The 7,433-nt window shown below is 35.1% G+C and overlaps 2 long non-coding RNA genes across 2 annotated transcripts; both read left to right on the plus strand.

Annotated features, from left to right (window-relative positions):
- Positions 1-518: 518 nt before the first annotated feature.
- On the plus strand, positions 519-3,858 carry LOC127864160 (uncharacterized). The gene is made up of 5 exons (XR_008041543.1): positions 519-1,106; positions 2,049-2,356; positions 2,454-2,601; positions 3,108-3,180; positions 3,543-3,858. It is a non-coding gene; the product is annotated as an uncharacterized LOC127864160 (long non-coding RNA).
- A 67-nt stretch (positions 3,859-3,925) lies between these two features.
- LOC127864162 (uncharacterized) lies at positions 3,926-7,091 on the plus strand. Its single transcript, XR_008041545.1, has 3 exons — positions 3,926-3,963; positions 4,661-4,799; positions 5,459-7,091. It is a non-coding gene; the product is annotated as an uncharacterized LOC127864162 (long non-coding RNA).
- Positions 7,092-7,433: the final 342 nt, after the last annotated feature.

Here is a 7,433-nt window from a genome sequence, read left to right on the forward strand (position 1 = left end):
CTAATTTGTTGATCAGATCTTCATGAAACTTGGCCCAAAACTAGGAAACCATGTCATCAGATCAAATCTTTCAAAACCCCATGCCACTATAGGGGCTCAATCTCTATAAAAACTTAGTAAGCATGCTTATCTTGACAATGTCTAAGCCAATTTGGAATTTAGGTCAACAGTTAGAAAAGCCTTCTTAACACTCCAGATGCCACATTTATGACTCAATTTGATGAAAAATGCTTATCTTTCAATTTTCAAGTCTGAGTTTGAATCTATGTCACATGTACCCAAAAACTAGGTCATGAGGTGCAATCTTTCTTCCCACTGAAAATCGATCAAACTTGGTCAGAATGTTGATCTTGAATGCTGCATATTGAAATCACATCATGTGCGTTCAAAAACTGGGTAACTAGGTAAAATGTTCTAAATATCATGTTACCGCTCTAGAGGTTGCATTGACGACTCAATCTTGTTAAAACTTCATCTTTTTTATTTTGTCTAGACCAATTTTAAAATTCGGTCACATCTTTCCATAAACTAGGTCTTTAAGTTAAATCTCAGACCACTCTAGAAGCCACATTTATGACTCAGTCATGTTTAAAATAGGGCATAATGTTTATCTTGACAATATCATCTTATAATCAATGCCATTTTCGAAACTCGCTTAAGTGCGGTCAACAACTATGTCAAAAGGGCAAGTCTTCTACCAAAGTTTTAAGTCGAACTAAGTCTTCAGGGCCATCCTGACCCTTTTGTTACAATAAGCAGGATGCAGATATTTTTCAAAAAACGATATTTTGCATTGTTTTCAATTAAAGAACTTAAAGATTGTATTTAAAGAAAATCGTTACATTTAAGGAATATTGTTTTTTTTGCTCAGTGTACTTAAAATACTTACATGTGTATCGCATTTAAATTCAGACTAAAATGCATGTTATGTTTTCATTCTATTTTCAAAGATATCTGTCAGTTGGCGGGAGAATGATCGAGATGTTTAAATAGCAAAATATGCACACATTGCTGCTTCAGCTTCAATATGAAATGCAGCGGCAGTGGCAGAAGCAACACACTCACAATTCAACAATAAACAGTTCCATTGACGAGCGCTTTTAAATGTATGAGACTTGAGAATACTTATTATCGAGACTCACCTGTGCTTGCTGAATGTTTTCTTTATTCTTTTACTGGGTAATTACAGTTGAACCTAGCTGTGAGATAAGGCATGTGCCTTAAGTGTTGTCCTTGCAGGCTTATCTGGGAAGACACTTTCTGCTAAAATGGTGTTTTATGCCTCCGGATCGAATATAACCTTGTTTCTAAAATAGCTGCTGTGCGGCTTCAAAGCACAGTAAGGGGCATTGTGTTTCACAATCACAGCTCTTATGTTTGTATAAAGAAAGTCTCTTCTTGGAAAAAATCTAGTTTAGGCGGAGTGTCGTCAGCGATTAGCCTGCAAGGACTTCACAGGCCTATTTGAGACGATACTTTAAACACATACATTTAACCATTTTCACAGAGTGAGGCGCAATTTTGTGAATTGTTATAAATATAACATTGATATGCTGTCCATGTGACCTTTTCATAACTTGATGAGCCCACTTTATCTACAAATTCACTGATCAATGTTATTGTTCCATTTCCTTGTTGCAATAGCACATTATTGTTTTGCGCCCAACTTAAGACTATGGCAGCTGTAAGTGTGCTGTCGAGAGGTTTGCACACACTATTGCGTCTGCTCTCTATTTCAAAACATCTGATCATCATGAAATATGTTGATAATGTTTTTGATCATAATATCTAGACCAAATTTAGTAACCAACCAGATCTCATGTAGCACCTCCAACATATGTTTTTGTTTAATGAAGAAAAATTGACCAAATTAAACATGTCTGCCATTTCACTCGCGATAAATATAACCCAGTCTTTTTAGCAGGTGTATTGTTGGCATTCTTGTTTATTTGGTGTATGAACTGTCTTAAAACTGTGTAGATGTGACAAATAGAATGATCTCCTGCTGATGCAACTGAAGTTACATTTGTTGATATTGTATTTCACAGGACAACATGTCAATGAACAAGGCACCTTTCTCTGAAAACCTCGCCGAGCTAATGAACAGTGCAACTGCGCCATATGTGACCCTTCAGAGAATGGAATTCCTAGCCAAATATCTAATCGGTGCCAATCTGGGCTCTAGCAGCAGCCTCAGCCGTGGGGGACAGGTTTATGAAGCAATCTGGGCTCCAGCAGCAGCCTCAGCCGTGGGGGACAGGTTTATGAAGCAATCTGGGCTCCAGCAGCAGCCTCAGCCGTGGGGGACAGGTTTATGAAACAGGGCTCCAGCAGCAGCCTCAGCCGTGGGGGACAGGTTTATGAAGCAATCTGGGCTCCAGCAGCAGCCTCAGCCGTGGGGGACAGGTTTATGAAGCATGACCTCTAGCAGCAGCCTCAGCCATGGGGGACAGGTTTATGAAGCACCCTGAACTTCTCAATCTCACAGCAACAGTAGATCAACATGACCTCTAGCAGCAGCCTCAGCCGTGGGGGACAGGTTTATGAAGCACCCTGAACTTCTCAATCTCACAGCAACAGTAGATCAACATGACCTGAAAGGTGGGGATAAGAACTAATGATAATTAAATCCCACACACCAAGTTTTGGAGATAGTTTATTGGAGTCAATGTCTGTACGTTGGTCAGTAAGAGGGGCTTTTTGTCTGCATAAAATGTCAACATATTTGTTTCAAACCAAATCTACATTTCTCAAGGGATTTTATTATATCTTCAATTGTGTGAACCCCATGAAGTGCGAGTTGAGGTATGGTAATCATTTTGTGACACAGCTCTAACTTATCATTGGCCAAGTCAGTCTCTTGCACAATATTAATGTACTGACTCTGTATCTCACCAAACATGGGAATTCAGAGGCTGTGTAACTTATATTGTATTCAGAGTTATTAACTAACATTTTGACCACAGAACTGTGTAAATAGCTTTGTTTAAAACAAAGGAAGCATAGAGTCACTAGAATCACTTGAGATAAAAAATTGTCAATGCAGGAACCATTGTGAATTAGTATGACTATTATGACTCGTTTACCAGAATATATTTTTCTTTCAGCGGTTCGTGTTCAGTGTCTAACAGTATTCTAATGACCAAGCCACGTCAGCAAAGCAGCAATAACAGCAGTCAAGTAAGTTGTCTTCAACATTTAAGAGTACTAAGGGCCGCAGTCTTTTGCTCAATACGGATTGTTTTAAATAAAACCTAATGTAGTGATGGAAATATTTGTTGATTTTCGTGTAAGATGGAAATGTTTTTTAGCACAATACATCAACACCACAAATGCATATGCATGATAACTAATAGAATTATTAATGCCAAAAATCAAAACATACATTCTTTATATTTTTCTTCAAAAAATGTATGAAGAACACATTAAGTTTGTTTCAAAATATAGCTAAACAATATGTCTTTCAAAATATATCTAAACATATTGATGTTTTAGACTTCGCTTTGATTTATTTTCCCTATGATTTCTCTTCTCCTAAACAGGTCGAGGATCACCCAAAACCACTTGGTGCCTAGCGATGATTTTTTCTGCTACCAACTTGACCTGGTTATTGTACTCACGTGGGCGTCAGGTTAAAGGTCACATAAGGTTTAATCAGCATATATGGCCATGGTAGTAAGAAAATTTAAGATCATAAAGGGACTTGTTGACCAACTCGATGACCAAGTTATTTAATATTGTTCCAAATGTATAAACGAAATGACTGCAATGCAGGGCATCACAAGAAAATCTACATACTTTCCCCTTTAAATGTGTAAAATTAACAATATACAAAATTACTACAAAACAGGCATTTACAAGAACATCTTTGAATATTTTCCTTTAAATATTGCTCAATCTTTCTCAAAATGTATGCAAAAAGCATACGTGCAAGTCAAGAAGGCGACGTCCATGACGAGACTGGTATGGTTTGCTGTTTTATATTAATTATTACTTTTATTAATTCTGAAATGCCGTAAGAAAGTGATGATCGTTTGTTTCGTATTGATATACACATATATCTCGACTTTACTCTCTACAAATTTGTTTAGCATGATCTGTAATGTTGTGTCCCCGCTAAAACATTTTGTAGCGAGTAGAGATATAGAGCGAGTATTAATACAAAATAACGCCTATTACTCAGCCCGGACACAACCATCTTGACTATCAAGTAATTATCCCCTCTGTTTGATTGTCCCAAACTTATGTCAATCAACTTTTCAAATTGTGTTGCATTTCGTGAATCATCAACTATGTATACAACTTTTGTCACAAAAAAGTATATTCAACCTGTGTCTGCGGCAATTGTAAATTGTTTTTATATAAATACTTTGCAGACAATTTGGTCATTACCAACAAATAAAATACTTATTTATAAAATTAAGTCTTGATATAATTGACTGTATGTTAAGTTTTAAGAGGCTTCCTACTCTAGAACATCGTGGACAAAAGGCTTTAGATAAGCCTGATTATTTTATGTGTATGACTTATTAAGGGACTCACACGTGTGACTGGTTGAAAAAGTTGAACCATTCCTGGGAGTCTTGAAGAATGTCAAAATCAAGCCAGAATTGTCTTAAAAAATGTGTCTCGTTTGACACATGACTGACTTTATTTCCAGAAAACCCTGATTGCAATATGCAGAGTCTGCTCCAGAAGCATTTGAAGACACAGCACATGAACCCGCTGCAGTCATCGTCTTCAGATTATATCATCTCTATGGTGCAGGACCCTCAGTCTGTGAACACAGGGAACCTTCGGTGAGTTAACGAGTCATGCGCATGCTTTTTGCATGGCCCCAATTTGAGTGTTAGGTGGGTAAATATAGATTTACCCTTGTCCGTCCTTATGTTGTTCGCTGCAACTCTCGTATGTTTTGTCTACTGTAAACTCGAAAATTATTGCTTCTTGTGTGATGAAACCAAACATATGTACCATCATATGAACTTGCCTTGCTGTGTATTTTGGTTCATTTTTGTTTGACGTCAGTCGAGTTTTGTGACACAAGAAAAATGTGGGTGCATCCATGACCATGGTCACCAACATTTTCCTACTTCACCAAAGAGATATGAGTTTTCTCAGAAAAACTCTTGCCCAATGAATGTTTAACGGGCCATCAGCTAGTCGACCATTGCCTATTTTCATTAATCATTAGGTACTACTTTTCCAATGCCAAAAACGAATCTTTATTAAATCCAATCCAAACGTATTAGTAGGTAAAGAGGTTATATTTCACCTTTAATATGTATTATCGATGCTTATTTCATCAATAGTTTCAGGACCATTATTTCCTCTGTGGATTCAAATCAGAGAAGTTGTAACACTCTATGACAGTGCGGTTCATGTTCTTTTTGTCATTGGTATCAAAAATAATATGAAAAACCAAAATTTACTCGTATGCATTTTTCTTGTTTTTCAGACGCCAATGACGAAATCAAACCATCCAATCAGAAACACATCCTGTTGCAGCAGTTATTACCATATTGACCCCAGTCAAACAAAAGAAGCTCAGAGATAAATACTGTTTATGGTGTTCTATTCTCTACATACCTTGTGGTATGTTGAGCACGTACTCTGACAGGTTTCATCTTATAATTGTTTGACTGGTGGAAAATAAATGACCTTGTTCAAGTCGAATTTTCAGAATAACAATTCATATTTCAAATGCCAAAAAGTCATATCAACAGCCACATTTGTTATGTGACCAGCAAAGTTGTATTCAAAGAGACACAATAGTTTACTTTATATTTTCTTGTGACCAACCATGTTGTATTTAATGAAAAGCAATAGTTTATGTTTTTATGGGAATTATGATGCTGTCAGTCATGTTATGTTGGACGTTTTAGTTAAATATAGTATGTTACAAAATGTATTATTTGAAGCACACATATTGCAGGTATATCCAATGTCTGTGTCTGTATTATGAACCTTTCACTTCAGATTTTGATCCGGATATGGTAAATTTAAGGGAAATACAATCATAACAAAGTTATTTTAAGATTGTCAAAGCTGTTTAAACGTTTATGGTAACTTGGACACAATTGAAAATATATTGGCGTATTGTCCATGTTTCAGTTTTCTGTTTTACCAGTAATATAGATGTGCTCATTAAAATAATTCTTCAAAGAGGTTGAGAGTTATGAAACTTCAGCTTTTCTGTATATCAATCTTTCTGAACACAATACTTGTCAATTTGCTCATTCGGGTCGGTATTTGATCCAAAATCTTGTTAACTTGCATACTATTTCAAGGGAATATAAATTAATTCTGGGCAAAAGTGTTGTATCTACTTAAATGAATTGATTCTTTGTTAACCGCCAGTACTTTGTTGATTTCCAATTGCTATGGTTTGCTAAATAATTAAAGCATGACTGTTGTTTTATTTGGAAAGCTTTTAATAAAACTCGGAATTGAAAACAATATTTAAAAAAATAGATAAGTTTTATGAAAAATGGCACATTTTATGTTTGTTAATTTGTGTTGTAAGATCATAGACTTACATGCTCATAAGTGTTAACATTCGATTTTGGACGTTAAAGTTTATAATGCTTTATATATGCATATGTAGATTTACACAACCAGATTGTACCTTCTTAAATCAGTGAGTAATTTAACCCAGATTTCTTGATAACTGTTTATAGGTATATTTTGCCATTTATACATAGAGCAACTGCAAAGCGATTGTATTTTCGATGTAAATCATTCATTTAGTGTTGCTATTGTTTAACATAAACTCACTGTTTACATTTATTCGTACACACCATTGTTATAAAACAACATTGCTTGTGTAAATGCACATATATGTATAAAAACTGTTAAATAATGCAGCATTCAATATTCTGAAGAGAAAAGGATATTTACGGCAATAGAAACACCTTGTAATATGCTATGCTTTTCATCGAATGAATTTGAGCAACTATTAAAATGAATTTATTTCTTCTTTAATTTTTACTAAATACAACGATAGTACCTTGAGATAAGAAATGAGTCAATTACAAAATAAGGGAGAGTGATGTCATATGTTTACAATTGTCAGGCATAGCAATTGCCTCTATTGGAGGCAATATTATTTGCTTAAACAATACAAATTAAGATGTCTTTTTTGTTAGATAATAATTGTGTTTACAACTCGATATAACGAGTAAATACATACAGAATTCCAAATTATTTCGCAAAATATACTCGGCAATAAGTGAAAGTCTAAAAGGATTTTGTGGAATAAACAATTTGCAAATTATTTGCTTGTTTCATGAAGTAAAAGTTAAGGTAAAATGTGGTACTAATTGTTACACAAACACAATGTGTAATAACAAAATGCATCAGTAATGACATTTATTAAAATTCCTTAAATTTACATGACTACTCAGTGCTTTGAGTTTTGTAATTGTGACGAT

Source organism: Dreissena polymorpha, chromosome 1 (assembly GCF_020536995.1).
Source record: "Dreissena polymorpha isolate Duluth1 chromosome 1, UMN_Dpol_1.0, whole genome shotgun sequence".
Taxonomy (NCBI): Eukaryota; Metazoa; Mollusca; class Bivalvia; order Myida; family Dreissenidae; genus Dreissena; species Dreissena polymorpha.